This window comes from Schistocerca serialis, chromosome 1 (assembly GCF_023864345.2).
Source record: "Schistocerca serialis cubense isolate TAMUIC-IGC-003099 chromosome 1, iqSchSeri2.2, whole genome shotgun sequence".
Classification (NCBI taxonomy): domain Eukaryota; kingdom Metazoa; phylum Arthropoda; class Insecta; order Orthoptera; family Acrididae; genus Schistocerca; species Schistocerca serialis.
Genome location: NC_064638.1, coordinates 852,141,940 through 852,159,243, shown reverse-complemented (window position 1 = coordinate 852,159,243; position 17,304 = coordinate 852,141,940).

Sequence of the window (17,304 nt, the reverse complement as noted above, 5' to 3'; positions counted from 1 at the left end):
AAGCTGTGAACTGGTAAGTGCCGTCATTCGTCTGTAACCGTAAGCTCTAGGCATACTTCAGCGACCAACGTGCGATGCGGCGTTGGAAAGTTGTATGTCACAGCGACTGTGGATCTTGGCTTGAATTTCCACATTGTGAGGAGGGTCAAAACCTCTACTACAAACTACTTCAATGTCAATGTGTGCTGCGCGCTGATGAGACGCGTGGTTGTTGCGGCGGAACAGTTATTAGCGGGCGACCTCTGAGAATCCTGCCGCACCTCAGTTATATAAAGCTTACTCGGACAAGCGAGATGGAACCCTCGAGCTCAAACTTATAAACTCTCAACGTGACGGGTGTACCGTCTGGGAGTACTCGTACCCACTCATCCAAATGAATGAGGGGAAATAGTCCTCCCGATGATAAAATTGTCTTTAGTAATGGGGCTCAGGGAGTCGTAAATCAAAATCTGTTTGCTGTGATCAAGAGAAAGGAGAGGACGTTTGAAAAAGTGTTCACCTTCTACATTCGTAAAGGTTTGGGAGGACTTGCCGGTATCTTAAAGTCTATTCCGTGGTTAATAAATGGTTCCATATGGTTTGAGACTGACAAGGAAAAGCAGGTGGAAGTTCTTAGGAAGACACAAAAATTGGGTAACTATGACGTTACTGAAACTTCCTGGCAGATTAAAACTGTGTGCCCGACCGAGACTCGAACTCGGGACCTTTGCCTTTCGCGGGCAAGTGCTCTACCAACTGAGCTACCGAAGCACGACTCACGCCCGGTACTCACAGCTTTAATTCTGCCAGTACCTCGTCTCCTACCTCCTACGTTACTGTTGAGTTGCCTAACTCCCTCAACTCAGGCTAGGAAGTGGTCATGTGCCATGATATTATGCACATAGACATCGCAGAACTCAAACAAGAATGGACATCAGAGGAGATAGTGGATGCGGAGCAAAGGACACAAAGGAATACTGGAGAAATTGAGAAGACTGCCACCATCACTGTGACCTACAATTCTCCAACGCTGCCGGAACATATCATGGCAGAATTTCCCCATCTTAGGGTTGGGCCTTACGTATCTAACTTTATGTAGTGCTAAAAATGCCAGCGTTTTGGCCGTACAACGGAGAACTGCCGTGGTGAAGTGACCTGTGAGAAGTGTGGAAAGACATCCCATGAAACGGGGACTGATTCTCAGTCTCTAGCAATCTGCATCGACTGCTCTGGGAACCACTCATCCTGGAGCCAAGGCTGCCCTGTTTTTGCTGAGGAACGCAAAGTTCAGGAACTAAAAGTGACCAAGTAGATTCCCTCCGCAGAAGCCAAAAGGAAATACAAGGCGATGAGACCCCCTGTCTTTGTCACTTCTTATGCTTCCTTGGTACAGAAACCTGTTCCTAAGGTAGTCACTTCTGCGCAAATGCCGTCCAGCGTACCATTATCAGCAACTATCACCAGCATCTGTACTTGCACCTGTACATGCCAAAGCAAAGTAAGTGAAGTCATAGCAATCCAAGCAGCTGCGAATAAGCATTGAGAAGGCACCCCAAAAGCAGAGTGCCTCTCTGTGGCCTCTTTCCCCATCACCCTTGAAGGGAAAAGGAGCAGGGAAAGGTCACGTTCGCATCAAAAGCTATCTCCTGGGTGCCGTCAGACTTTGTTCTGACTGCTGGGGGGGGGGGGGGGAGGGGGGAGGGGGGAGAGACATGCGGATTTCAATGTCTCTGCCCCTCTACTCCCTCTATAAGTGCGCCACCACCCCAGCGCAAGGGTAGGGTAAAGCAAAACCATGCCTCTGAAATGGCTCTCATACACCAGTGGAATACGAATGGATACAGATCTGGAGGAACAGAGACCCCGCATACAGGACAGTCCTTTTCTGCTCTGTTTCTAAGAGACTCATTTTAAACACACTGAACTTGGAGGCTATCACCTCTATGAAAAGGACCATCTTACTAGGGGTAGGCAAAGGTGGGTAGCAGTGATCGTCAAGGACACGTTCCATTCTTCACCTGTGTCTCCAACCACAACGCTACAAGCCATCGCTCCTTAAATAGTGGCCTATATTACTGTCATGGTGTCCTCTGTGCACCTACCACCCCGGGAGCCTGTTGACAGTGAGACCCACAAACATTTTTTTTTAGGGGCTTCCATGCACACAGTGCACTATGGGGATCTAATGCAACTTGCCCCACACGTTGGATACTCGAAGACCTGACACAAATTACAGATATATTTTAGCACCACTACGATTTCGTTAACAGCCATTGCCCTCTTATTCTACTCGCCTGCCCTTGCGGACACTGCTCAGTGGGGAGTGGATGACGACATTCGGGGCAGCGATCTGCACCATGTCTGGATTCATCCACCTGCCAGAGAGAGAAGATCCCAAAAGGATGTCCTGAGATGGCTGTTCGGAAAGGTTATCTGGGTGCTTTACAGACAGCTGTTATAGAACAGTGCAAAGGCGTCCAGGGATGTGTCCATCATGTTAGAGCGTGACACATCACGCCACTGATGCATCCATCCTGTTGTCAAAGGGACCACTTAGGAGGAGTTTTCATCTATTTTTAGTTTTCAGATATATATTTTAACTGTTTTTGTGATAATATTTACTATATAAGTGACTTATTAGTGGTTTCTTCATTCACCTCTGCATTTCGTGTGTTGTGGCCTGATATTTGTGAGTGTTTCGTATCGAGCAACTTAACCTCTTACCCGTGTTTACATTCCGCGCTGACCAGTTGCAGCTGTAGCGGCGCATCGAAAGCTAAGTACTAATTAATTGTTTGTGTATAGTAGTTTATTTAGGAACTTTAGTAGTCTTCAACCGGTGTTCTTGGTGTTTTCCGGTGAAATAACTTCAGAAGAAATTTTTGCGAACTGCTTTCAGTTTCGTTACTGTCATTAGACGTTTGATTTTCTTTCTGTGTTAGTATTTTGTTATATTCTCATTTGTTGTTGATTAATACTGTCAATAATAGTAGTTACTTCCCTTGTAGAGCAAGTTTGTGATAATTGTAGTCAGTTTTTAACATCTTCTTATTGTAGTAGCGGAACTTAGATAAAGTTGTTTTCTTGTTTCAATAATTGTAAAATTTTACCATGAGTGAGAAGTGTGGGCTTTGCCGTAGGTTCGTGAGTAGTGGATTGCGGTGTGAGACTTGTTCGAAGTATTTTCACTGGGGGGAATGCAGTGGGGAAGCCAGTGGGCATTCTGGTGAGATCCTCTCCTGGAACTGCAGGTTATGTAGCAAGAGTAAGTTGATAGAGGAGCAGGAGCGTAAGATCTGTGCCCTTCAGGTGCAGTTGAAAAACGCACAGGAGGAGCTAGATAGGATGAGGAGGGAGAAGGGGGTTGGGGAATGGGAGCTGGCTGTTGGCAAGAGATCTGCTAGGAGAAGGAGATTTTCAGATAGTTTTACTATTGGTGTTTGTAATAGATATGACCAACTGTCAGAGTCTAGTGGAGAGGAATCTCTAGTAGCTGTAGATGTAGGAAGTATGCAGCAGACCTCAGCAGTTACGGTGGCTAGGACAGTTGCAAAGTCTAAGAGAAAGAAGAAGGTTCTGCTGTTAGGTAGTTCTCATGGTAGAGGTGTAGGCCAGCAGTTGCAGGAAGTTTTGGGGAGTGAGTACCAGGTCACCAGCATTGTGAAGCCTAATGCAGGATTGGCTCAGGTGACTTTTAACATAGGGGGGTTATGTAGGGATTTTACTAAAGAGGATCAGGTAGTGATTGTGGGTGGGGCTGGTAATAGTATTGATAGGGATGGGAAGTATGACATAGATGGTGACCTGGAAAAGATAGCCACTCAGACTGGCAACACGAATGTGCATTTCGTGGAACTGTTTCAGCGTCACGATCGGCCTCATCTTAATATAGCCGTCAGGCGTAATAACATGAGACTTGGGGGTGCGCTGATGACAGAAGGCATGAGTCACATTTCAGTGGTGTCGGTGGAGTCTATCAGTAGGACGGGTTTCACTAGACATGGCCTGCACCTCAACAGGTATGGGAAGGGGAGGTTGGCAAAACTTATAGGTGACAGTATAGGTGGGGGTGGTGGGATCACTCATGGGAAAATTCCGGTAGTTGTGGGTGTTAGAGCTGTACCTTTTTTAGATTGAAGTCAGCTGATAGGTATTCCTGCTTAAGGGAAGTCTCTCTAACAAAGAAACCACTTTCTACAAAGCTTGGGTATCCGATTAATGAGGGAATTAGTATATTTCATCAAAATATACAAGGTATTCGAGATAAAGTTAATGAACTGCTTATAGATGTTGACTCTGAAATTATTGGTATATCTGAACACTTCTTAAATAAGGAGATAATTCAGAGGCTTCCTTTACCAGGATACAGGTTGGCTGGCAGCTTTTCTAGGAGCTCTTTGCGGTGTGGGGGAGTAGCCATGTATGTGAAAAACGGTATCCCATTTGAGTCAATTGATGTTTCAAAGTACTGCACTGAAAAGGTGTTTGAATGTTGTGCAGGTGTGGTTAAATTTAGTGGAGCTAAACTTCTTACTGTTGTTATTTATAGATCCCCAGACTCCGATTTCACAACATTTTTGCTAAAGCTAGAGGAGGTTCTTGGTTCACTTTATAGGAAATACAAAAAGTTAGTTATATGTGGTGACTTCAATATTAATTGTATAAGTGATTGTGCAAGGAAAAGGATGCTGGTAGACCTCCTTAATTCATATAATCTTATGCAAACCGTATTCTTTCCAACGAGAGTGCAAGGGAACAGTAGAACAACCATAGACAATATTTTTGTTCATTCGTCATTATTAGAAGGGCATTCTGTTAGCAAAAAAGTGAATGGCCTTTCAGATCATGATGCACAAATTTTAAGTCTAAAAGATTTTTGTGCTTCAACACATGTTAAATATAGTTACCAACTTTTTAGGAAAGCTGATCCAGTTGCTGTACAGACTTTTGTAAACCTTATCAAGGAACAAGATTGGCAAGATGTTTATAGTGCTGATACAGTAGACGATAAATATAATGCTTTCCTCAAGACTTTTCTCGTGCTCTTTGAAAGTTGCTTTCCGTTAGAACGTTTAAAACAGGGTACTAGCACAAACAGGCAGCCTGGGTGGCTGACTAAAGGGATAAGAATATCTTGTAGAACAAAGTGGAAATTATATCAAAACGTTAGAAACAGTCAAAATCTAAATGCAGCAGCCCATTACAAACAGTATTGTAAGGTGCTTAAAAAAGTTATTAGGAAGGCAAAAAGTATGTGGTATGCAGATAGAATAGCTAAGTCTCAGGATAAAATTAAAACCATATGGTCAGTCGTAAAGGAAGTGGCTGGTCTGCAGAGACAGGTCGAGGATATAGAATCAGTGCGTAGTGGGGATGTCCGTGTTGCTGATAAGTCGCATATATGTACAGTACTTAATAATCACTTTCTGAATATAGCAGGTGAACTAAATAGAAACCTAGTCCCAACAGGGAATCATATAGCGCTCTTAGAAAAAAGTGTTCCGAGACTGTTACCTGAAATGCTCCTCCATGATACTGACAAGAGGGAGATTGAGTTAATAATTAAATCACTAAAGACCAAGAACTCTCATGGATATGACGGGGTATCTAGCAGAATACTGAAGTATTGTTCCACGTATATTAGCTCAGTACTTAGCCATATCTGTAACTTTTCCTTTAGCAGTGGTCGGTTTCCTGACCGATTAAAGTACTCGGTAGTGAAGCCACTTTATAAAAAGGGAGACAGGGATAATGTTGACAATTATAGACCTATTTCTATGCCATCGGTGTTTGCTAAAGTTATCGAGAGGCTTGTATATACAAGGTTACTGCAGCATTTAAATTCACATAATTTGCTGTCAAATGTACAGTTTGGTTTTAGAAATGGCTTAACAACTGAAAATGCTATATTCTCTTTTCTCTGTGAGGTTTTGGACGGATTAAATAAAAGGTTGAGAACGTTAGGTGTTTTCTTTGATTTAACGAAGGCTTTTGACTGTGTTGACCACAAAATATTACTGCAGAAGTTGGAACATTATGGAGTAAGGGGAGTAGCTTACAATTGGTTCGCCTCCTACTTTAAGAACAGAAAGCAGAAGGTAATCCTCCGCAATATTGAGAGTGGTAATGATGTTCAGTCCCAATGGGGCACTGTTAAATGGGGCGTTCCCCAAGGGTCGGTGCTGGGGCCACTGCTGTTCCTTATTTATGTAAATGATATGCCTTCTAGTATTACAGGTGATTCAAAAATATTTCTGTTTGCTGATGACACCACCTTGGTAGTGAAAGATCTTGTGTGTAATATTGAAACATTATCAAATAATGTAGTTCATGAAGTAAGTTCGTGGCTTGTGGAAAATAATTTGATGCTAAATCACAGTAAGACTCAGTTTTTACAGTTTCTAACCCACAATTCAACAAGAACTGACATTTTAATCAGACAGAATGGGCATGTTATAAGCGAGACGGAACAGTTCAAGTTCCTAGGCGTACGGACAGATAGTAAGCTGTTGTGGAAAGCCCATGTTCAGGATCTTGTTCAGAAACTAAATGCCGCTTTATTTACCATTAGAACAGTATCTGAAATAAGTGACATTTCAACACGAAAAGTAGTATACTTCGCATATTTTCATACGCTTATGTCATATGGTATTATTTTTTGGGGTAATTCTTCTGATTCAAAAAGGGTATTTTTGGCTCAAAAACGGGCTGTTCGAGCTATGTATGGTGTAAGTTCGAAAACCTCTTGTCGACCCCTATTCAATAGTCTGGGAATTTTGACATTGCCCTCACAGTATGTATTTTCTTTAATGTCGTTTGTTGTTAGCAATATTAGTTTATTCCCAAGAGTTAGCAGCTTTCACTCAGTTAATACTAGGCAGAAATCAAATCTGCATGTGGAATGCACTTCCTTGACTCTTGTGCAGAAAGGAGTGCAGTATTCTGCTGCATCCATTTTCAATAAGCTACCACAAGAACTCAAAAATCTTAGCAGTAGCCCAAACACTTTTAAGTCTAAACTGAAGAGTTTCCTCATGGCTCACTCCTTCTATTCTGTCGAGGAGCTCCTGGAAGAGATAAAAAATTAAGCAAATTCCAGTGTTACATTCTTGATTTTCTTTATTTAAACTAACGACTTGTTTCATTTTATCTGTTTCTACAATCGTGTTATAATTTCATGTATTGACTCGTTCCATGACCATGGAGACTTCTCCTAAATGTGGTCCCACGGAACAATAAATAAATAAATAAAATAAATAAATAAATTGATGAGTGTCGTTGTGCTGTCAGAGACAGGAGGGAGACTGTAGGAAGACTAAGTCAATAGTGCCCTGAAGATACGAATCTGGAATCCTTGCGAATGGAGAGGGCAAAGGCGATGAGAATAATGTGAGGGAGTAAGCAGAGGTCTGGCCTAGAGTTCCTGAAATCCGTCAATACGCCTACATCCACAAGTAAATTATGGGCTGCAGTCAGGAGGGTCTCAAGTCACAGGAGAGTGTTGGTTTTGATTTCCATTCCAGCAACGTTGAGTATACAAACAGCCTTTCTCTCTCTGGGAGTTGGACTATGCACTATCTCGTGATAGTGCACCCAGTTACGACCCGGTAAAATAAAACATGTATAAACGGCTGAACTCGCGGTCGAAGGAGATTCTCCTCTAGCTCTTTAATGAAATTTCAGTTACTGGAGACTTTCTCCACCCGTGGAAAGACTATTTTAGTCCCGATTTTAAAACCAGGTAAGGATAAGACTAACCCCTTTAGTTACCGCAAGTTTCGTAGGAAAGACACTGGAGCATATGGTCAACTTTCGCCTTCTGTCAGTTCTCTAAAACAGGTCCCTGCTAAATCGGTCCCAATGTTGGTCCAGAAGGTATCATTCCGCACTCGGAAACCTGCCCTGCCCGAAGTAGCATTTCAACAAACATTCCTCCGTAAACACCTTATACGTGTCTTCTTTGATATGAAAAAAGCCTATGATCTACCTGGAGGCACAATATTTTGTTGCAGCTCTATCAGTGGGCTGGACATCTACCCACTTTCATGTAATCCTTATTCTTGGATAGGTATTTTAGATACAAGGTTGGAAATGCCCTGCCTGACCTTTCAAGCAAGAGAATGTTGTCTCTCAAGGGAGTGTTTTAAGTATCACAGCATTCGCAATTGCAGTCAACAGTATTACGTCTGCAGTACGGCATCCCCTGCAATCTCACTTGTTTGTGGGCGATCCCTCGATTTTCTGTGCCTTTTCTAACCTTGCAACAACTCTTTGCTAACGAATCTGACGACCAAGAGGCTGGAAGAACGGCTGAACAACACAGGTTTTAAATTCACTATGGAGAAAACTATTTGTGTTGCTTTTAATCGCTCCTGCACTCTTTTTAATTAATCTGTTTCAAATCTAGAGGATACCGTTCTCACCTTTATAGAAACGGTGAAATATCTGCGCCTTACATTTGTTGAGAGGCTAATGTGGCTGCCACACCTTATACAGCTGAAGATAAGATGTCTCAAGGCTTTGAACACCCTCAAATGCGTTAGCCGCAGGTCTTGTGGAGCCGACAAGGCACAGTTGCTCTAACCCTACAAAGCCTTCGTGCAACCCCAGCTAGAATATAGATGACAGGTTTATGGATCAGCGAGCCCTTTGTACTTGAAAATGCTGGATGTGGTTCAACGCGAGTGTATTAGGCCTTCAACAGGGGCTTATCGCACGGGCCTATTTGCTAGCCTGTGTGCAGAGGCTGATGAGTCTCCACTGTCTATTTGACGTCTCCTAATGGCAGCACGCCAAGTATACAGGACTCTTTCTGTTCCAAAATCAGCAGCATTTATCTGCTTTTCCCAAACGCCACTGAGATGTTTGTTCCATGACTGTCTCTGGTCACTGATGCCATTTGGGACGTGTCCGAGGGAGAGCCTTGAGTTCCTACAAGTAGACGGTGTTAGGAGCCAAAAATAGGGGTGGGGTAAGGGATCCCTCTGGCTACTAAAGAGGACCAGGCTACCTCACGAATTGACTCCGCGCCGGAATAATTGTACGTCAGACTATATTTTTAAACTTAAAGTTATCGAGATTTTAAATTGCCACTCGGATTTTATTAATGTTTAGATAGATGCGTCGTGTTCCCCGACATTGACCTCTGGACAGGGCTCCCAGAGCAGCTTTCAGGTTTTTATGCAGAACTGTTAGCTATCCTGAGGGCACTGGAGCAGATGAGACGTCTACGTGCCAAGAAATTTCTCACCTACCTTGAATCCCAAAGTGTCCGTCTTGCTATTTGTCAGATGCACCACACAGATCCGATGGTGTAAGAAAGAATTCTCCTGCAAAAGCAAGGAAACGAAATTATTGTCAACTGAGTTCCAGGGTACAAGGGATCCGGGGAAATAATTCGCTGATGTTACTGCCAAGGAGGTTTGTTCCCTTCCACCTTCTGCTCGCTGTTCACTCCCTCTACAGGCTATTACCACAGATGTGATCAAGAAGACTATGGGTTGATGAGAGGCTTAATGGCTGAAATTGAAGAATAATAACACAGGCCTGCGACATAAAAATTGTTTCAAATTTATTAACTGATTTTTGTAGTGTTTTCAACGCTGATTTCGGGAAGAATAGTGAAAAAATTCCACAACGTACAGCTATTTCACAAACTGCTTGTCTAATTTTAGCTTTTTTCGATATTTCAGCACTCTAGCGAGTATGAATTTTGATTTTTAGGGTCTCCATAAACTGCTATTTAGCCGTTTTGTTTACTAGATATAAGTAAAATAAAGAGTACTTAGGAGAAACCAGCAGTACTTTCATGTCAGTGCCTGTCTGTCGCGCTGCCCCTTCCTCCGCCATCACTAAGCAGTGACCTTCTGTTATTGTCCTTCAGTTCACAGTACCTCTTTACTCTGAGCTGTTCACGTGTTGTTATTACAAGTGCTTTAAAGTAGTGACTGTTTCCTTGTGTTGTGAACTTGTTTTATGGACAATGGACAACGACTACCAGACGATGTATAAACTCGCCAGATTGCTTCTGCTCAATTTGTGGTAACTATGCCGTTTTCGTTGAAAAAGTATATTTCGCCTGTTTTGGTATAAAGTTAGGCGATCAAGATAAGCCTTGGGCCCCACACAAAGTTTGTTCAGTGTGTGTTGAAGAACTGCGGCAATGGTTTAAACGTAAAAAGCAGTCCTTACGTTTTGGAATACCAATGGTTTGGAGGGAGCCCAAAAATCATAGTGAAAACTGCCATTTTTGTTCTTGCAACGTACGAGGTTTCAATTTGAAAAACAAAAACAATATTTATTACCCTGAAATTCAATCAGCCATTCGCCCTGTTCCTCATGGACCTGAAGTACCAATACCCTCTCCTCCAGATTCTTTGGATGATATAGATGATCACGAGCCATTGGCTCAGCAAGGTGATAGTAAAGAAGACAGAGATTGCTACAATCCTGGCACAACTGATCCCATTCCATTCTCACAATCCGAACTGAACGATTTAGTTAGAGACCTAGGCCATTCTAAAGAATGGTCAGAGGTTTTAGCATGTAGGATTAAAGATAAACATATGTTGGCTGCGGGTACATCCTTTTCATGGTACCGATTGGGGGAAATGGAGTTTGTATCTTTCTTCTCTCAAGAAGTAACCTGGTGTTTTGAGTGATCTTCCTGGACTCATGGCACGTTTCAAAATAGAATTTGCTCCTGATGAGTGGAGACTTTTTATTGATTCTTCAAAAAGAAGCCTTAAAGCAGTACTTCTACACAATGGAAACAAGTATGCTTCTATACCAGTTGGATACTCGGTTCACTTAAAAGCATGTTACGAAAACCTTGAACTGGTTTTAAGCAAACTCTGCTATTCAGACCACAAATGGACACTGTGGGGTGATTTAAAAGTGATTTCAATGCTGCTTGGTCAACAAAGTGGCTATATAAAGTTCCCTTGCTTTCTCTGTGAATGGGACAGTAGAGACAGCAACACTACATAAAGAAAGCTTGGCCCTTGAGACAAACCTTACAGGTAAGGGAGCCCAAAAAAGGTGTTACTTCCACCACTTCACATTAAGTTGGGGCTGAGGCAGCAATTTGTTAAGGCATTGCCAAAAGAAGGGAAGTGTTTCAGATATCTTTGTGAACAGTTTTCTGGTTTATCCGAGGCACATCCGAAGGAAGGAATCTTTGTCGGACCAAACATGAGAAAACTAACGACAGATCCCAACTTTGTGGACAAAATGGAAACAAAAGAAAATTCAGCATGGACATCTTTTAAATTAGTTGTTACCGGTTTCCTAGGAAACAAGAGAGATTCAAACTACTAGACGATCGTCGCAGACATGCTCGACAACTTTAAGAAGCTGGGCTGTAACATGAGCAATAAAGTTCATTTTCTCCACTCACAACTTGACTACTTCCCTGCAAACCTTGGTGATGTAAGTGAAGAGCAGGGCGAAAGATTCCACCAAGACATCAAAGAAATGGAAAGAAGATATCAAGGAAGATGGAACGCCAACATGATAGTGGACTACTGCTGGAGGATGAAAAGAGATGATCCTCGACGAGTCCACAGCCGGAAAAGCAATGAAAGAAGCTTCGACAAAAAGCGAAAGCGTTATTATAAGGATTTATGAGCTTAAAGAGAAATGGAAATGTACTGTAAATGTAGTTTAGAACATGAAACTTTGGAAAAAATGTAATAAATTGCTTAAATTTTGTTATTATACCCTAAAGTACTCCCTTTTTAGTGAGAAAACTTGACGTGATAGAAAAAAATGGATTGCATTTTTGAAATCAGCGCTGAAAAGTACATAAAAGTCAGTTATTAAATTTGAAACAACTTTCAAAAAATATTTTTTGTAGACCGGTGTAACCTGCGTTTAGTAAAATCTTCAGTGCGGTTGTAGCTTATCTCCTTCTGGTCACGACGAGCTGAAGAAGAAGTTTAGAGGGCTCGGAGTGGGACACTGGGCACTGACACACGGCTTCCTCTTACAACGGGAGGAGTCACTAGTGTGTCACAGATTTGGAATACCAGTATCGACACAATATGTTTCAATTGCGTGTGATCTACGTGACTACCCGAGGACAGATCTGAATCTCCCACACGATCTGCCTTCTGTTTTCACTAATCATTAGACGAGTGTATTTCATATTTTAAGTTTTTGTATGATATAAAGATTTCTTCCATAATATTAAGCTTGAGTTCTAGTGCATCGCATAGTGGCTCGGCCACACATTATTTCTAAGCAGTCGTTTGCCACAATCATCTGTCCCCTTTTCACTGTGTCTGTTCTGGTATTTTATCTTTGATTTTATCTGGTCGTTCTGCAGTATTTTGTCTGCTTCTTATGGTAGAGCTTTTGTAATGTAACGACGTAAGTTCTGTATAAATAATTTTCTTTTGATATATAACCATGTGCAGACTTCGTCACCTACATCAGTTACAAAACACTTAAAAATTATTTAAAATTCTTTTTAAAGTTGTCTCTGAATGGTTCTTGAACGAAACTGTAATTAAAAATCATCATTTGAGTCGTATGCGCAGAATTACGTCACTCAGTCCAATTGGTTTGCGCAAACTTTTAACAATTTAGATGTCGTTTGTTTCTTCTCAGAAATTATATTAATGCAAGTTATCTGCTTTAATAAATATTAAAACCACATTGAATAAGCTTTTAAGACTCAAACTCGCGATGAACGTTGTCAAAAATTAATAATCTCATCAAATAAATCAGTAATACTTCTTCCTTAATATAATTCTTCATAAATAAATTCTCGGAACACGTATTTAAACTTGAGTAGTATACATTAGTTTATTATCTTCATATATACTACATATAGACGTGAACATGAGCCTTGACAAGATAGGACTGAACATTTACAACATGATTAAACTTTCTATGACGTCATTGTTGAATAAACATTACAAATTCCTATTTTTTTCAGTTTTTAGAAGCACGACGCAACAACTCGATTTCAGGATCTTCTGTTGCTCTTTGGCTGTCGACCCGCGACGTATAGTGGGCAGCAATTTTCTCTCTGGTCCCGGCAGTGAAGATGCTGTCTCCGTTCGTTGCGCCACCCTTTCCGTACATGAAACATAAAAATAAATACAAAACTTTAGATAACTCACAAACATTACAAATATTACAAAATACACAAACAAAATACTAAATTAAACTCATATTCACCTGCAAACTGGGCTGACACTGGTGGATTGGTGACGCTTCAATTTCGCGTCCCACTACACTTTCTAGCTCACACACAGCCACGGTTGTGTTCTCATTATTTGAGTGAGGATAGCATTTTGATTTACACGTTATTGTTATGTTTTCATTCCATTTGTTTACTATCATCCGTATTTATTCAAAGTAAGGGCGCTGATGATCTCGCTGTTTAGCGCCCTAAAACGGCAACCATCATCATAATAAGGAAGGCCCACGAATTTTGAAACGATTGCAAGAATGATTTGCCATTTCCGCGTCCAATAGCCCACACGCCAGCACCAGTACACCGAACAACACACGCTGCCTGGATACCCCCTTCCTTCAGTTAACTCCTGCTGACAGTTGTGGCGGAACAACATTAAATATGTTAGGACACCAGTCTACAACTTCATAGCTGTTTAGTTTAAACACTCAGTAGGAACATTCTCTTTTCAGAGCCCCTCCATGTGTCCTTCATATTGTGCTGCTTTTATAAGTTGCACCGCTGCTGGGTTGTTAATCACTAGTGGAATAGGTTTGCAAATAAACATAGCTATTTCAGAATAAAACATGCATCGTGCTTTTTACTCCGTTTTTCGTTTCATACAAACGCATATGTTGTTAACATTAACTCTGCAAATCGAGTTGACCAAACACTTTTCGCTATTATTACAGCACATTCTGTACCCTCTTTATGGTTATTTAAAAGAGCAAATCATGATTGTATTTGTGAAAGGGACGGAAGTTGGGATCAAGTTATTTTAATCAACAGGTCGTAGTATAGTACGTTTGATAACGGTAATATAACGTTCACAAAGTTGCTCAATCTTTTAAACAACTCCTTGTAACTGGAAATTGAAGAAGCCGCATGTAACTGCCAAATTATTTATTGTTGTAGAACGGCAAATGAAAGTTGAGGAGCCGGCCAGTGTGGCCGTGCGGTTCTAAGCGCTTCAGTTTGGAACCGCGTGACCGCTACGGTCGCAGGTTCGAATCCTGCCTCGGGCATGGATGTGTGTGATGTCCTTAGGTTAGTTAGGTTTAAGTAGTTCTAAGTTCTAGGCGACTGATGACCTCAGCAGTTAAGTCGCATAGTGCTCAGAGCCATTTGAACCATTTTTTTTTAAAGTAGAGGAAAATAAAAATAAAAAATGAAAAGAAAACAACCATGAAATTAGTTTCGAAGCAACTTCTTAGGCTCATTTGAGAATACGTAGCGCTTTGGTTCATTTGTCATGCTAACTGATGAACAGTTCACATAATTATTGATTATTTATATGGGACAGTGTCGTTCTACGTACTTACACTTTCCGAACTGTTTAGTTATTTTTATTCTTCATATTCACTACGTACCTATTTTTGTATTATTTGTCAACGCAGTTACACAAGGTGTTCCATTTTAACAAATATCTGTTATTTCTTTTCAGTTATTACTTTGTAGTACGATGTATACTATGTGACCAAAAGTATCCGGACATGTGACTGAAAAAGACTTACAAGTTCGTGGCGCCCTCCACCGGTAATGCTGGAATTCAGTAGGGTATTGGCTCACCCTTAACTTCCACTCTCGCAGGCATACGTTCAATCAGGTGCTGGAAGGTTTCTTGGGGTGTGTCAGCCCATTTCTTCACGGAGTGATGCAGTGAGGAGAGTTATCCATGTCGGTCGGTGAGGCCTGACACGAAGTCGGCGTTCCAAAACATCCCAGAGATGTTCTATAGGATTCAGGTCAGGACTCTGTGCAGGCCAGTCCATTACAGCGATGTTGTTGTCGTGTAAACACTCCGCTACAGGCCGTGAATAATGAAAAGGTGCTCGATCGTGTTGGAAGATGCAGTCGCCATCCCCGAATTACTCTTCAACAACGGGAAGCAAGAAGGTGCTTAAAACATCTATGTAGGCCTGTGTTGTGATAGCCCGTAGGCCTGTGTTGTGATAGCCCCAAGCAAAACAATAACGGGTGCAAGCCCCCTCCATAAAAGCACGACCACACCATAACACCACCGCCTCCGAATTTTACTGTTAGCATTACACACGCTGACAGACGACGTTCACTGGGCATTCACCATACCCACACCTTCCATCTCATCGCTGCATTGTGTACTGTGATTCGTCACTCCACACAACGTTCTTCCATTGTTCAATCGTCCTATGTTTACGCTCCTTACACCAAGTGAGGCGTCGTTTGGCATTTACCAGCTTGATGTGTGACTTATGAGCAGCCGATCGAATATGAAATTAAAGTTTTCTCACCTCCTGCCTAACTGTCATAGCACTTGCAGTGGACACTGATGTAGTTTGGAATTCCTGCGTGATGGTCAGGATAGAGTCGGACAAATACACATTACAGCTTTCTTCAACTGTCGGCGGCCTCTGTCAGTCAACAGACGAGATCGGCCTGTACGTTTTTGTGCTGTATATGCCCCTTCACGTTTCCACTTCACTGTCACATCGCAAACAGAGGGCGTAGGGACGTTTGTTGTTGTTGTTGTTGTTGTGGTCTTCAGTCCAGAGAGTGGTTTGATGCAGCTCTCCATGATACTCTATCCCGTGCAAGATTCTTCATCTCCCAGTACCTACTGCAACCTACATCCTTCTGAATCTGTTTGGTGTTTTCAACTCTTGGTCTCCCTCTACGATTTTTACCCTCCACGCTGCCCTCCAATACTAAATTGATGATCCCTTGATGCCTCAGAACATAGCCTACCAATCGATCCCATTTCTAGTCAAGGTGTGCCACAAATTTCACTTCTAACTAATTCTGTTCAATACCTCCTCATTAGTTATGTGATCTACCCATCTAATCTTCAGCATGCTTCTGTAGCACCACATTTCGAAAGCTTCAATTCTCTTCTTGTCCAAACTATTTATCGTCCATGTTTCACTTTCATACATGGCTACACTCCATACAAATACTTACAGAAACGACTTCCTGACACTTAAATCTATACTCGACGTTAACAAATTTCTCTTCTTCAGAAACGCTTTCCTTGCCATTGCCAGTCCACATTTTATATCCTCTCTACTTCGACCATCATCAGTTATTTTGCTCCCCAAATAGCAAAACTCATTTACTACTTTAAGTGTCTCATTTCCTAATCTAATTCCCTCAGCATCATCCGACTTCATTCGATTACATTCCATTATCCTCGTTTTGCATTTGCTGATGTTCATCTTACATCCTCCTTTCAAGACACTGTCCATTCCGTTCAGCTTCTCTTCCAGGTCCTTTGCTGTCTCTGACATAATTACAATGTCATCGGCGAACCTCAATGTTTTTTCTTTCTTCTACAAGGATTTCAATTCCTACTCCGAATTTTTCTTTTGTTTCCTTAACTGCTTGCTCAATATACAGATTGAATAACATCGGGGATAGGCTACAACTCTGTCTCACTCCCTTCCCAACCACTGCTTCCCCTTCATGCCCCTGGAATCTTATAATTGCCATCTGCTTTCTGTACAAATTTTAAATAGCCTCCGCTCCCTGTATTTTACACCTGATACCTTCATAATTTGAATGAGAGTATTCCAGTCAACATTGTCAGAAGCCTTCTCTAAGTCTACAAATGCTAGAAACGTAGGTTTGCCTTTCATTAGTCTATTTTCTAAGATAAGTCGTAGGGTCAGTATTACCTCACGTGTTCCAACATTTCTACGGAATCCAAACTGATCTTCCCCGAGATCGGCTTCTACCAGTTTTTCTATTCGTCTGTAACGAATTAGTGTTAGTATTTTGAAACCATGGATTAATAAACTGATAGTTCGATAATTGTCACAACTGTCAACACCTGCTTTCTTTGGGATTGAAATTATTATATTCTTCTTGAAGTCTGTGGCTATTTCGCATGTCTCACACACCTTGCTCACCAGATGGAAGTGTTTTGTCAGGGCTGGTTCTCCCAAGGATATCAGTAGTTCTAATGGAATGTTGTCTAGTCCCGGGGCCTTGTTTCGGCTTAAGTCTTTCAGAGCTCTGTCAGACTCTTCACGCAGTATCATATCTCCCATTTCATCTTCATCTACATCCTCTTCTATTTCCATAATATTGTCCTCAAGCACATCACCCTTGTACAGACCCTCTGTATACTCCTTCCACCTTTCTGCTTTCTCTTCTTTGCTTGG